General features: G+C 37.2%; 1 long non-coding RNA gene across 7 annotated transcripts in view; it reads right to left on the reverse strand.

The window, feature by feature from the left end:
• The window catches only part of LOC102949850, a 162,388-nt gene that overhangs the window by 145,011 nt on the left and 3,373 nt on the right, over nucleotides 1–14,004 (reverse strand). The window lies entirely within an intron of this gene.

Raw genomic sequence — 14,004 nt, forward strand, 5'->3', positions numbered from 1 at the left:
ACTGTAAGATTCTGGATGATTCCTGGAAATACATGACACTTGGTTTCAAGAATGTGCAAACAATAACCAGTTAATTTCCATTTCTTTCCAGTGCAGAAACTAATGTGATGGCCCGATTTCATCTTAGATGTATGTTCCAGAACTGTATTACATTTTGATAATGCCAAACACTACACAAACCAGAAATGATGAGAAGCTAAAGCCTACTGAAGAGGTGTTTAAAATCCAAAATCAGTATTTATAGTATAGAAATGATCCAGGCTCCTGCATGACAGGTGATGGACAGTTAGTTGGATTTTTAAGATACTGCCTATCTGGAGCATGTATACTTTCAAAAATAGGAAAATATGGAATATAAATTTGAATTTGCTATGTTTAAATTCTTATTAAAATTTTAAATACAATCTGTATTTTACTATCCCTTTATTTCTATAAATTATTTGTAAATGACTTAAAAATATTAAAAAATGAATTAATAAAAAGGGCTCATTGGCCCAGATGGTGAATGGTGATTACTTTTTCCTGCTGTACTGGAGATTGTTGAGCTCTAGTGTATCCTGATGTATATCAATAATTGAATGAATAAAGGATGATTCTAGATCCAGTTAATAAAGGCGTGAGGGGTTTTCAAAAAGAATATACAATAAAAGAAGGTAGACTAGAGAGGATATCAAACTGTAGGAAAAATAAATTGTAATTTTCAAATTCAGGCATTGAATAATGGAGACAAATACAGCTATAGGTTGTATTGTAGCAAACAGTGGTCTTTTCAGCTGCAGGGAATCCTATGCCTATTCCTGCCCTTCTCATTATCTCAAAGTTATAGGGTAGAGCCAATTCCACACCTCCTTTAGTTGTAAAGTTGGAGACAGCTCCGCATGCCTACAGATATATTCTCTTATGAAGACATTGTGAGAACAGTCTCTTGACTATGAAAAATAATACATTTATACCTAAATGCAACTTTTAATATTTATTTATTTTTGGGACACAGAGAGACAGAGTGCAAGCAGGGGAGGGGCCGAGAGAGAGAGAGAGAGAGAGAGAGAGAGAGAGAGAGAGAGAGATACAGAATCTGAAGCAGGCTCTGGGCTCCAAGCTATCAGCACGGAGCCTGACGCAGGGCTCGAACTATGAAGCACGGGTCGTGACCTGGGCTTAACTGATTGAGTTACCCAGGTGTCCCCCTAAATGCAACTTTTAATGAGTCTACTGTTTCTATAAGCCAGTAGCAACTCACTGCTTTGCAGCTTGCAGATTTATACTTTATGCAACACCCATATTTCACTCCTGCCTGCTCAATCGACAAATTTGCGCAGTGCAGCTGCATCCAAATATGGCATGCTTAAAATTGATGATATATATGCAAGAACACAGTTACCATAGCATTTTTGTATTACTGAAAAAAACTGGGATAACTGATATAACCATAAGTTTAAGAAGGACTAAATAAATCACAATTCGTTGATATTCTGGAATATTATAGACCCACATAAAAATGTATATATTGGCATGAAAACTTGTCCCTGATATACATTTTTGAGTGAAAAGAAGAACAATATATTTAACAAGATCCTTTGAAAGAGAATAGATCCCCTCTATGTAGATATATTAAGTATCTATTTCCTTTTACATGTGTATGTAACACACGTACACATTATAGAAACATACATATTATGTGCATGTATGGAATTACTGTAAGGATACTCATAGCCTTGTAAGTGATAATTTCTGGGGAGAAGGAATGAGGGTAATGTACACTTTTTATTCTAAACATTTCTGGATTGTATTCTTGTTTTACAAGAAGGTAATACATTTATAATTTAATTTTTTGTTTTTGAAGTTAGAGCATATCTGCTGTCAAGATTGTATGTTTTAAGTGGAGGGCCACTGTTACATGCCTTCTCCAAAAATGAAGTATGTGTAAAACTGGGTCTGCAGTGCCTGACTTTCTCTCAGGCTCAGATGTTTCCTAGCGTCGTGGATCTGCCATTGTCATTTTCTCTTTGTAGCATAGAAAAGGCAAAAAGAGGTAAAATGATTTTTTATCATCATCCAAGCTCTTGGTGGCGGAAGGTCTCAAACTTTTATATTCCAAAGGGCTACACCAGCAGGCAGGAGAAGCTTTGGACCAACTTGCCAGTGAATGACATGATACCAAATTTTATTACACATGAAGAATTAGAACTTCATGTGTGAAACAAACACAAATTACAGACTGCCTGCAGGACTTCACAGTCACTTCTGAGAGGCGCAGAACTAAGACTGATGGGTTTTTCCAGTCCCAGTCTCATCCCCCAGCTACTGGGAACACAATTACTGAGAAAAATGCAAAGCTGAATTTCAAATGATATCACAGGGATAATTTTTCTTTCTTTTTTTTCTCTCCCCCTTCCAACTTAATCAAGGAGTGCTTTCTTGTTTGCTGGTTGCTTGACCATAAGATATCTTATGTAAATTCCTCAATAATGGAATGATGGATAGATATGTTATAAAAACACATATGGGCCTGCTGCACTTTCCCAGATATTTGCTTCTTCAGATATGTATCAGTTCTTCCATCCTCTTTTTAAGAATTCATTCATTCACAGGAATAAAAGGTACAGCACGGGGAATATAGTTGATGACATTGTAGTAGTGTTGCATGGTGATGGATGGTGACAACATTTGTGATGAGCACAACATAGTATATAGAATTGTTGAGGGGCTCCTGGGTGGTTCAGTTGGTTGAGTGTCTGACTCCAGCTCAGGTCATGATCTCACCATTCGTGAGTTCGAGCCCCGCGTCAGGCTCTGTGCTGACAGCTCAGAGCCTGGAGCCTGCTTTGGATTCTGTGTCTCCCTCTCTCTCTGCCCCTTCCCTGCTCATGCTCTGTCTCTCTCTCTCTCAAAAATAAATAAGCATTAAAAAAATTAGAGATTAGAGTTGTTGAATCACAGTGTTGTACACCTGAAGCTGATGTAACATTATGTGTCAACTATATTTTTAAACAATTCATTCATTCATCCATTCATTCATCTCTGCAAACAGTGAGCCCCTTTATGTATGAACATGAGCTCACATACCTGTATGTGTGTGCAGGTGTGCGTGCACCTGCACGCGTGTGCGCACGCACACACACGCGCGCGCACACACACACACACACGCTCCTGGTACTGGGATGGTATAGCAGGCCCATGCAGTGAGTCAGTTACTAGAGAAATCTAGGTGAAAGAGAGCTGTGGTCCTATAGCCCTATAAAGGAGCTCAGTGTGTACCTCCTGCCCAGAATTTGTGTAGGCAGACAGTTCCTTTAAGGGTGAAAGGCTCGTCTGTAAACTGATTTCACATCAGTGCTGCCTGCTGCCACAGCCTAGCACTGGAACCGGCAAGGCCAGGGAAGCGCCTTCCCCGGAGGCCAGCCTGGCAGAGACTCAGGAACATAAAACACATTCCAGTGGTTGCCATCTGGGTGCACAGCTGCCAGGAGCAGCCAGTGTGTGGCCTTGAGGCCTTGGGGTGAGCCAGGGGAGGGCAGGTCTGATGCCAAGGCCTGCAGAAAGCGGCCCACAGCCCATTTGGCTCTATAGACTCTACTTGTTACTGAGAACAATACTTTTATCTAGAAAGTGTGTTGTGGGAGGTTGGAATCCCCCACGTGGGGCACGGGAGTAACTTTGGCACTCCTGAGGCTATGGAGCTGGGGAGTACTCCATGTACCTTTGTGCTCTTGACTCAAGCCACAGGGAAACCCCAGAATTACCACAAAGTCATCCCAATTCTGGCTTGGCATCACCAATCAGCTAAAAGCAATTTTCGGAAGATGCTTTCATCTAGCACTTAGTGCATACTTGCGTCCAAGTGTGTGTGTTTACTGTAGGTCTATTTTTAAGAATGAACACTCTTGATTTTCACTTTTGCAAATAGATGGGAGGGGGGTGCCCTAATGCCTGTTAGAACTTCAAGGGATTGGTTTTCACATGAGAGAGCTTCAGAAAGGAGAAATGGTTGAAATTATCTGGCAGCAGCTTTTGAGGGACACTTACCATGTATTTACTTTTAAAATTTCAGTTCATTTGAAAGCTAGTATAGTTAAATTAACCAAAATCTAAATTAAAAATAAGTCCTCAATTCTTCCAGGCCTACTTCACATCATCAAACTAGGCCCCGCTGGAGGCCCCATTAAAATGGCAGCTCCCACTGAGAGAGAGACAAAAGCCCCCTCTCTGAATGGGGATGCTGAAACAGTGATGGGCTCTCAGAACTGCTTTTTTTTTTTTTTTAATCCATTAAAAAAAAAGTTACCTCTGCATTGACTGTGAGAGAGTATTTATTTAGCTCTCCACACTGTGGGAAACAGAGGCGTTCTCCCTTATAAGGACACCCAGACCTTCTTGGGAGAGGAGAGAAATATGAATCCATAACATGGCTGAACAAATTCCTCCTCGCAACTGAATTCATGGAATGTTTTGGATGTGAACAGCTTAATTTTGGTGTGGTCTGGGACAAATTAATATGACTTAAATCCCACCTCACAGAGGAAGCTTCTCTTCATGACGTGGGTGGGGTTAGCACACTCACTTCCCTCAGAATTCTAACAGTGCTCTCCATTACATTTAAATGTGTCTCCCCCTCTGTGCCAGCAAGAAAAACTTCAGGAATAAAGAAATCAAAAAAGGAATAGAGAAATCAAGAACAAACTAAAAATGTACCTAAAAAACCTAATTGTGTCAAATGTCCAGTATATGACTGTGATATTTCTTGCTACATGAATGTTACGAGAGTCTTCATGCAACAGAATAAATGCTCCTATAGGGTCTTTGTATTTGGGGAGTAAATATATTAAACACAATGATTGCTCTTCCAGTATTTCTCATGAAGCCCTGGGAATGGCTATTCCAACCACAAAGAGACTAACAAGGAAGTATCACTCTCTTCTTTCAGAAGATGAAAAGGCTTTCACCATAATCCTTAATCAGACACTTCTGTTCTGTCACAGAGAGCTCAGTCTCTTCTTTTTTATTAAAAAAATTTTTTTTAATTTACATCCAAGTTAGTTAGCATATAGTGCAACAGTGATTTCAGGAGTAGATTCCTTAATTCCCCTTACGCATTTAGCCCATCCCCCCTCCCATAACTCCTCCAGTAACCCTTTGTTTGCTCTTCATACTTAAATGTCTCTTATGTTTTGTCTCCCTCCCTATTTTTATATTATTTTTGCTTCCTTTTCCTTATGTTCATCTGTTTTATATCTTAAAGTCCTCATATGAGTGAAGTCATATTATATTTGTCTTTCTCTGACTAATTTCACTTAGCATAATACCCTCTAGTTCCATCCACACAGTTGCAAATGGCAAGATTTCATTCTTCTTGATTGCCAAGTAATAGAGAGCTCAGTCTCTTTAGCAGAGACTTAAAATGAGCTTTGATGTCATCCTTTCCAGAACTAAATTTCTTTATTTTTGCATATTGGAAATAAAAAGAATTACCACCTCATATGGGAGTAGGTTCTTGAGTCAAAGCTACTGTGAATATCAGCTATGTGCTTTGGATTTAGGAACCCACTTGCAGATTGTTCACACACTTTACCTCTTTAGTTACCTTGTATTTGTAGAAGGGGGTAGTAAGAAAGATTACTCCTTGATGATCAATAATAGAATCGCTTGTATTTGGCTTTAAAATGCATCATATGCTTGTTCTTTCTGCAGACATATGCACATGATTATGTTTGGGTTCAGTTAATGTTAAAATTAGATCACTTTCCCTGAATAACTGATCATTGAGAGAAGTTCTCCAAGAATCAAGATGGGTTGTTAGGCACTTAGGGGTGGAATCCCAGGCAAGATGCCATTTTTGAGATGCCCCTAGGCTAAGGTAACCAGATGAGGGTGGTTACATGCACTTAGAGACCATGAAATGTGGAGAACCAGCTGACAACACCACTCTATGAGAACTGTCTCTGTAGTGGGAACGGGTGTAAAGGCAATCTAACACAGGACTCCTGTTCCAGACTAGGCTCCTCAGAACACGTGTCTCTCCCTATACGCATTGATAGTACATCATTTTTCTATCAGAATAGTATTTTGGCCAAGAATAGTACAGCTGTGTAATTTATTACCACCGATAGAAGCCTCTGAAAATTAATCAATAAAAGGTACAAATGTTTGCATCCCTTTTTCACTACAGGAATTATAGGCCTTTGGAAGTACAAAGAACATCCCTGAGAATGGGTTTTCAAATGTTTTTTTTCCCCTAGTAGTGGATTCCCTTAAAAAATAAAATAAAAATAAATACAGGCCTACCTGGAATTCTAATATGTAAAATAACACTAGGGCATCTTACTGAATGAGGAAAATTTTAAGGGCACCGGGGTGACCCGGTTAAGTGTCGGACTCGATTTCAACTCAGGACATGATCTCACCAGTACATGAGTTCGAGCCCCACATCAGGCTCTTCGCTGACAGCACGGAGTCTGCTTGGGATTCTTTCTCTCCCTCTGTCTCTACTCCTCTCCTGCTTGAGCACTCTCGCTCTCTTTCTCAAAAGAAATAAACATTAAAAAAATACATAAAAAATAAAATGAAGATAAATATAGGCCTACGTGGAATTCTAATATGTAAAATAACAGTAGGGCCTCTTGTTGAATGAGGAAAAATTTAGGGTTCCAGAAGCTTGTTTTGAAACTCACTGTGTTAATATGATTTTTAAATTTCCTGAACAAGAAGTTGTATAAGTCATCTGAGAATGCAACAGGACAGTAACAAACAGATGTCCTAAAATATTAGGGAAATTGGATCATTTTACTATAAGAACACACACTAAATACAGAGACAAAGAATGAGGGTTTTCAGTAAGTGACCAAAGGTTGTACTACTTTGTGACAAACTCAGGACCCAAATTCATTTTTTCCCCCACTTTCAAGCTACCGTATGATGCTGTCTTTGGAGTCTGGAATGCCTTTGAAATCACGCTGTATGACACTCTAATCAATTTTAATGATCTACAGCTTTTAGAAGTTGGTAAAAAAATTTTATAGCAATGAACAACTTTCTACCTTTTTTTATGCTACCACAAAACTGATCATGATTCTCAGAGATATTTTATGTTAATAAAAATCATTTATATTTCTTTGGCCTGATATGCATGGTTTAAATACCGTCACTTGCATTCTGGAGCTGGACATAGGACATGACATCCCTGACCAGTAAATCCCTTGAATGAGTGCATTTTCCCCCTCTGTGCATGTCTCCTTCTCGTCCATTGTCTGTCTTCTTTTCATGTCTGTCAGGCGGTGGCCATGACTGTGCACTTATAAAGGTCAGTGACCCAGCAGAGAGGGCAGGCCCTGCAGAAGGCCTGTTGATGAAGCATTTCAATGCACACTGAATTTGTTAGCTCTCTGGCTTACTCCCAGGGGCAGGGTACAATTGTTTCCTGTGTGGCATGGCACCCACCCGGAACTCTTATGGTATGGGCCATTCCAACCAGGAATCTCGAAACCACATCCTACAAAGTAAACACCCAATATTTCCCAGCTTACTACATTCTTTTATCTGGCTCTCCTTCCCTTGATTTGTCTACATACTCAATAAAATTAAAACAAAGATTTCCCTTACTTACATGAATGGTCAGTCACAGAGATGTTTTCAAAGGATTATTTGTAAAATGGAGAGGCCACATGGACAGTAAACTCGCATCTTTCAGCTGAAGACTTTAGAAGGTGATGGTCCTAAGCTGCTTCCTATTACACATACTAAATTAAGCAAAAGCAGACTTGATACTTCTCTTGAGATTGTCTCAAGAAAGGCAACCATTTGTTTCTCTGTTTGGAGCATCTACCTTTTGGTAAAGCAATGATGATCTAGAAGTGGAAACCACTGATTGAAAAATGAAAGGCTCATCTCAAATTTCAAACTGCTACAATCTTTGCTGCAAGTAAAGAAAGGCAGCTCTTAGGTGAAATCAGATGCAGAAGTTTTAGTTATATGTTGTGGTTCTGGCCATAATGGAGTACCAAGTATCAGATTATCCTTCCTATAGAAAGCAATTATAAGCTCTAGACAAAATATTAAAGGACAGCTATTTAAACATATTGGACAGAGACCAAAGCAGGCAGAAACCAGAGGAAATTTGATCCTTGAAATAAGGAACCATTCTGGATAAGATCAATATGTTTATGGGTTTCCCCAAGGATGCTCTAGAGTCCACCTGGGACAAGACAACTTCACTTCAAACAGAAAGTCATAGTCTTATTGGCCTGAGGGTTCAGAGGATGAAGTTTGGGAGCTATCATAGTGACTGGAAATTAAGGGGTAAAAATCCCAGAAAGAGGGACCACGCAGGGAATAGGCCTCAAAACTACTTATATCATCCTTTCAAATCCTTGCCTGACCTCTGAACTATGCATGTGCAGGGGAGATTCCAAATTGCCCTGTGGAAAACTACAGCCAGGACACTGAAAGAATAGAACAGAGATTCCAGCTTCTGCCCACTGCATAGAGACAGACTTTAGAATCGGAGTCCTGCCAAGTTTGAGGAGCTTGGTGATTTCTCAAGATTTTTACTTAAACTTTAGAAAAGTCGTGCCTTAGACATAGAGACTAGATATCATATTTAAGAGATTTGCCCTGGGACTAATGACAAAACTGAAATGGACTCCATCAAAGCATCAAACCTAGTCTCTACAAGTTCAGGGTGCAGGGTGATCATCCAATAATGTAACTACCAACTAGAACAAAATTCATTACTATTCAGAGGAAAATAACAAAAACCAGAGTCTATAAGGAACCTTCTACAATGTCTAGTATACATTAAACAATTACTAGACATGTGAAGAAACAGAAAACGTGACCAAATAGTAAATGACACAAGATGACTCAGATGTATGAAAGACTTTAACGCAGCTATTATATATTTGTAAAAGGACTTGAAGGATAAGATAATCATAATGAGCAGACATGTAGGGAATTAGAGCAAAGATATGGAAATTATAGAACTGAAAAGTATAATATTTAAAACCAAATTCAACAGATAGGCTTAAGAGTAGTAAAAAGATTCAGGAAATTTGAAGACATCAGTGGAGACTATGTCTTCAGATTCTTCAGACAATCTGAAGAACAGACAGAAAAAAATGTTTTACAAGTATGTGAAAAGAACTTCAGGGTCCTGTGGGAAAATGTCAATCTAAAAATCATTTAATTGGGTTCTCAGAAGAAGAGGAGAGAGAAAATGAAATAGAAAAATAAATTAGTAAATAGATGAAAATCTCCCAAATTTGGTAGAAAACGTCGTTATAGAGCCAAGCAGCTCAGCAAACCCATGTAAGGTAAGTACAAAAAAAAACCCCCAAATACACAAACAAACAAACAAACAAACAAACAAACCCCACAACAACAAACCACATCTAGGCACAATTAAGCCAAGTTTCTGAAAACCAGTTGAAAAGTTGTCAAAGGAAAAAGACATCACATAAAGGGAGAGTGGTTATCACTGACTTTTCAACAGAAACAACTGAACATCTTTAAAGTGCTGAAAGATAAATTGAGTGCATTTAGAATTCTATATCCAGCAAAAATATCCTTCAGAAATGAAGGTAAAGTCTGACTTCCTAAAGATATGTCAAAGAAAAATTTTCAGGCTAAATGGAAATGATAGCAGGTACAAACTCAGATCAACAGAAGCAATAAATAGCACCAGAAATTGTTACACAAAAGTGGATATGTGTAAAATATTTTCTTTCCAATTAAAAAAAAGAGCTCACTGTTTAAAGCAAAGTTTATAACACTGTATTTTACTATTTACAATACATGCATATATATGTGACTGGGCATTAATAGAATTTTACTGTTGCTAGATTTTTACATTTTACATGCAGGAGTAAAATATTCACTCTACTAGGTAGGCCACAGTAAGTTAAGAATGCATTGTAAAATACCTAGAAAATACCTTAAAAAATCCAAAAAGGTAGAGTTTAAATCCACAGAGAAATTAAAATGAATATTCTAAATATGTGATTAACCCAAATAGCATAAGGAAGGAAAAACAAAGGAAAAAAGATGGAACAAATAGAAAACAAATAGAAAAATGGTAAACCTAAGTTCAACTATATCAATATTAAATGTAAATAAACTAAACACCAATTAAAATTATGGCAAATAGCATAAAAAAGCAAGATTCAAGAATATGCAATCTATAAGAGCTACAAGGAGACTAATAGATTTAAAACTCATGCAAACCCTAAGCAAAAGAAATACGGTGTGGCTATATTAACCCAACATAAATGTGGGCTTTGAGCAAAGGGAATGACTAGAACTTAAAGGCATTCCATAATGATAAAATGTTCATTTCAATAGGAAACATAATAATCATAAATGTTTATGCAGTTAACAACAGCTTCAAAATACATGAAGCAAAAACTGACAGAACCAAGGAAAGAAATAAATCCACAATCACAGTTAGAGACTTGAACATCATGGTTTCAGTAACTGATAGAAAAACTAGATGAAAAATCAAGACTCTAGCAGATTTGAACATCATCAACCAGTCTGACCTAATGGACTTTTATAAAATGCTATACCCCCAAACTTCAGGACACATGTTCTTTTCAAGCACACATAGAATATTCATCAGGATAGGCTGTATGTTGGGCCATAAAATAAGTCTCAAATTTCAAAGGATTGAAATTTTACAAAGTTATTTCCTTACACAGTGGAGTTATAGTAGAACTTAACAACACTAAGAACCCTGAAGACTGCAAAAGGAACTGTGGTTCAAAGGAAAAATAAAAAAGGAAAATTAGAAACCATCTAAACATTTTTTTAATGTTTATTTTGTTTTAATATTTTTTTAACGTTTATTTATTTTTGAGATAGAGAGAGACAGAGCATGAATGGGGGGAGGGTCAGAGAGAGAGGGAGAAACAGAATCAGAAGCAGGCTCCAGGCTCCGAGCTGTCAGCACAGAGCCCGACGCGGGACTCAAACTCGTGAACCATGAGATCATGACCTGAGCCAAAGTCGGACACTTAACCGACTGAGCCACCCAGGCACCCCTAATGTTTATTTTTTGAGAGAGACAGAGAACATGAATGGGGGAGGGGCAGAGAGACAAGGGGACAGAGGATCCAAAGTGGGCCCAATGCTGACAGCAGAGAGCCTGATGCAGGGCTCAAACCCGCTAACCACGAGATCATGACCTGATCCGAAGGCAGACGCTTAACCAACTGAGCCACCCAGGCATCTCAGAAACCATTTAAAAGTAAGTGATCGTGAACATATAACATATCAAAATTTGCAGAATGCAGTTAAATTGGTGTTTAGAGGGAATAAACTTTAAACGATATTTTAGTATATGTGCTGCCGAAGTGGGCACATTAAATGATATTTTGATATCATTTAAAACCAATGATATAAAACCAATGATGTAAGATTTCACTTTAAATTGCTCTAAAAGAAGAAATTAGGCCATATATATAATTTCTGTATATAAAACCATTTTTTTAAAGAGCAGAAATTGATAAAATACAAAACAATAGAAGAAATTAATAAAAGCCAAAAGACGTTTCTTTGAAAAGATTAAATAAAATTAACAAACTCCTAGCAAGGCTGATCAAGAAGAAAAGAGAAGCACGAATTACCAATATCAGGAATGAAATAGAGAATAATACCATGGGTCCTATAAACATTAAAATGATAATAAAAAATAAGGGAGTAATGCCTTTATGCTAATGGATAGTATAGGAACAATTGGATAAACCTTTTGAAACATATGAACCATAGCTCCCACCTCACACCACGCACAGGTATTAATTGAGATGTTTTTAGATCCAAACCTAGAATCTAAAACTAGTAAGTTTCTAGAAGAGAGCATAGGAGAATATAATATCTTTGAGACCATGGGTTGGCAAATATTTCTTATTAGGAGACAAAAACATTAAACATAAAAGGGATATTTATAAATTGGACTATCAAAATTTTAAGACTTCTGTTTATCTAAAAGACCCATTAATTAAATAAAACAATAAGGCGCAGACTGTGAGAAAATATAATGCATATGTATATCTGAGAAAAGAGCTATATAGGGAATACATAAATATCTACAAATCAACAAGTAAAACTCAAACAAGAATTTAAAAATGGACAAAACACTACTACAACATATACTTCACAAAAGAAATGTACAAGAATAAATGCTCAAACATCATTCACTGTCGAGATTTGCAAACTAAAACCGTAGCAATATATCATTTCATACCAAATCTTGGTGAGACCATAGAATACCTAAAACTATCATACTGTGTTAGTTGGAATATAAAATGGTACCATCTATATTATAATGTCTTATGAAGTTAAATATACAACTACGCTATCACTCAGTAATTCTACTCCTAGGTTCTTATTCAAAGGAACTGAAAATATGTCCACAAAAAAAATGTATATGAGAATATTATAGAGGTTGGGATTTACTGAAAGTGGGTGAAACAGAACTTTCTAAGGTGATACAAATATTCTCTATTACATTTATCAAAACTCATTGAATTGTACTCTTCAGATATGTGCGCTTCACTGTATATGAATTTTACTTCAAAAAATTTTTTTTAAAAACCCACAACATTATCAGTTCTCCCCAAACTTGATTTAGAGATTCAGTGCAATCCCAGTCAAGGTTCCAGTAAGTTATTTTGTGGACACTGACAAACTGATTACAAAGTTTTTATGGAGATGCATAAAACCCAGAATAGACAATACAACATCAAAGAACAAATTGGAGGATGGACACTACCTGGCTTTAAAACTTAGTATAAAAACTAGAGTAGTCAAGACAGTGTGCTGTTAGTGAAAAAACAGATCAGGGGAACAGAATAGAGAGGCCAGATGTAGACCCACATAAACAAAGTCAACTGATTTTTGACACAGGAGCAAAGGCAATACAATGGAGAATAGGCAGTCTGTTCAACCAATGGTATTGGAACAAATGGACATCCACATGCCAAAAAAAAAAAAAAAAAGAATCTAGATAAATCTTACACCCTTCACAAAAATTAACTCAAAATGGGTCAAAACCTAAATGTAAAATGTGAAATGATAAAACCAAAGATAACATAGGAGAAAACTTGGATGACCTTGGGTATGGTGACGATTTTTTGGATACAACACCAAACGCATGATCCATGAAAGAAATAATGGATAAGCTGAACTTCTTTAAAATTAAGCACTTATGCTCTGTGAAATATAACGTCAAGAGAATAAGAAGACAAGCCAGAGACTGGGAGGAAATACTTGCAAAAGACACATTTGATAAAGAACTGTATCCAAAATATACAAAGAACCCTTAAAACTCAAGAAGAAGGAAACAATCTGATTAAAAGGTGGGATAAGAAAAATCTTATCAGATACCTCATGGAAGAAGACATGCAGATGGCAAATATGCACCTGAAAAGGTGTTCCATATCACATATGTCACTAGAGAACTGCAAATTAAAACAACAATGAGCTATCACTACATACCTATTAGAATGGCTAATATCCACAACACGGACAATACCAAATGGCAAGAAAGAGGTGGAACAACAGAAACTCTCATTGATTGCTGGTGGGAATGAAAAATGGTACAGTCACTAGGAAAGATAGTTGGTGATTTCTTACAAAACTAAACAAGTCTTCACATATGATCCAGCAGTTGCACTCCTTGGTATTTACCCAGAGGAACTGAAAACTTATGCTCACACAAAAACCTGTACAAAGGTGATTATAGCAGCTTTATTCATAAGTGCCCAAACCTAGAAGCATCCACAATGTCTTTCAGTAGGTGAATGGATAAATAAACTATGGTACATCCAGAAACTAGAATATTAATTAACACTAAAACTAAATGGGCTCTCAAGGCACAAAAAGACATGGGAGAACCTTGAGTGCATATTACTAAGTGAAAGAAGCCGTCTGAAATCAGCCTCACAGTGTATGATTCTAATTATATAATATTCTGGGAAAGACAAAACTCTGCAGATAATAAAAAGTTAATGGTTG

Source organism: Panthera tigris, chromosome A2, assembly GCF_018350195.1.
Source record: "Panthera tigris isolate Pti1 chromosome A2, P.tigris_Pti1_mat1.1, whole genome shotgun sequence".
NCBI classification, from domain to species: domain Eukaryota; kingdom Metazoa; phylum Chordata; class Mammalia; order Carnivora; family Felidae; genus Panthera; species Panthera tigris.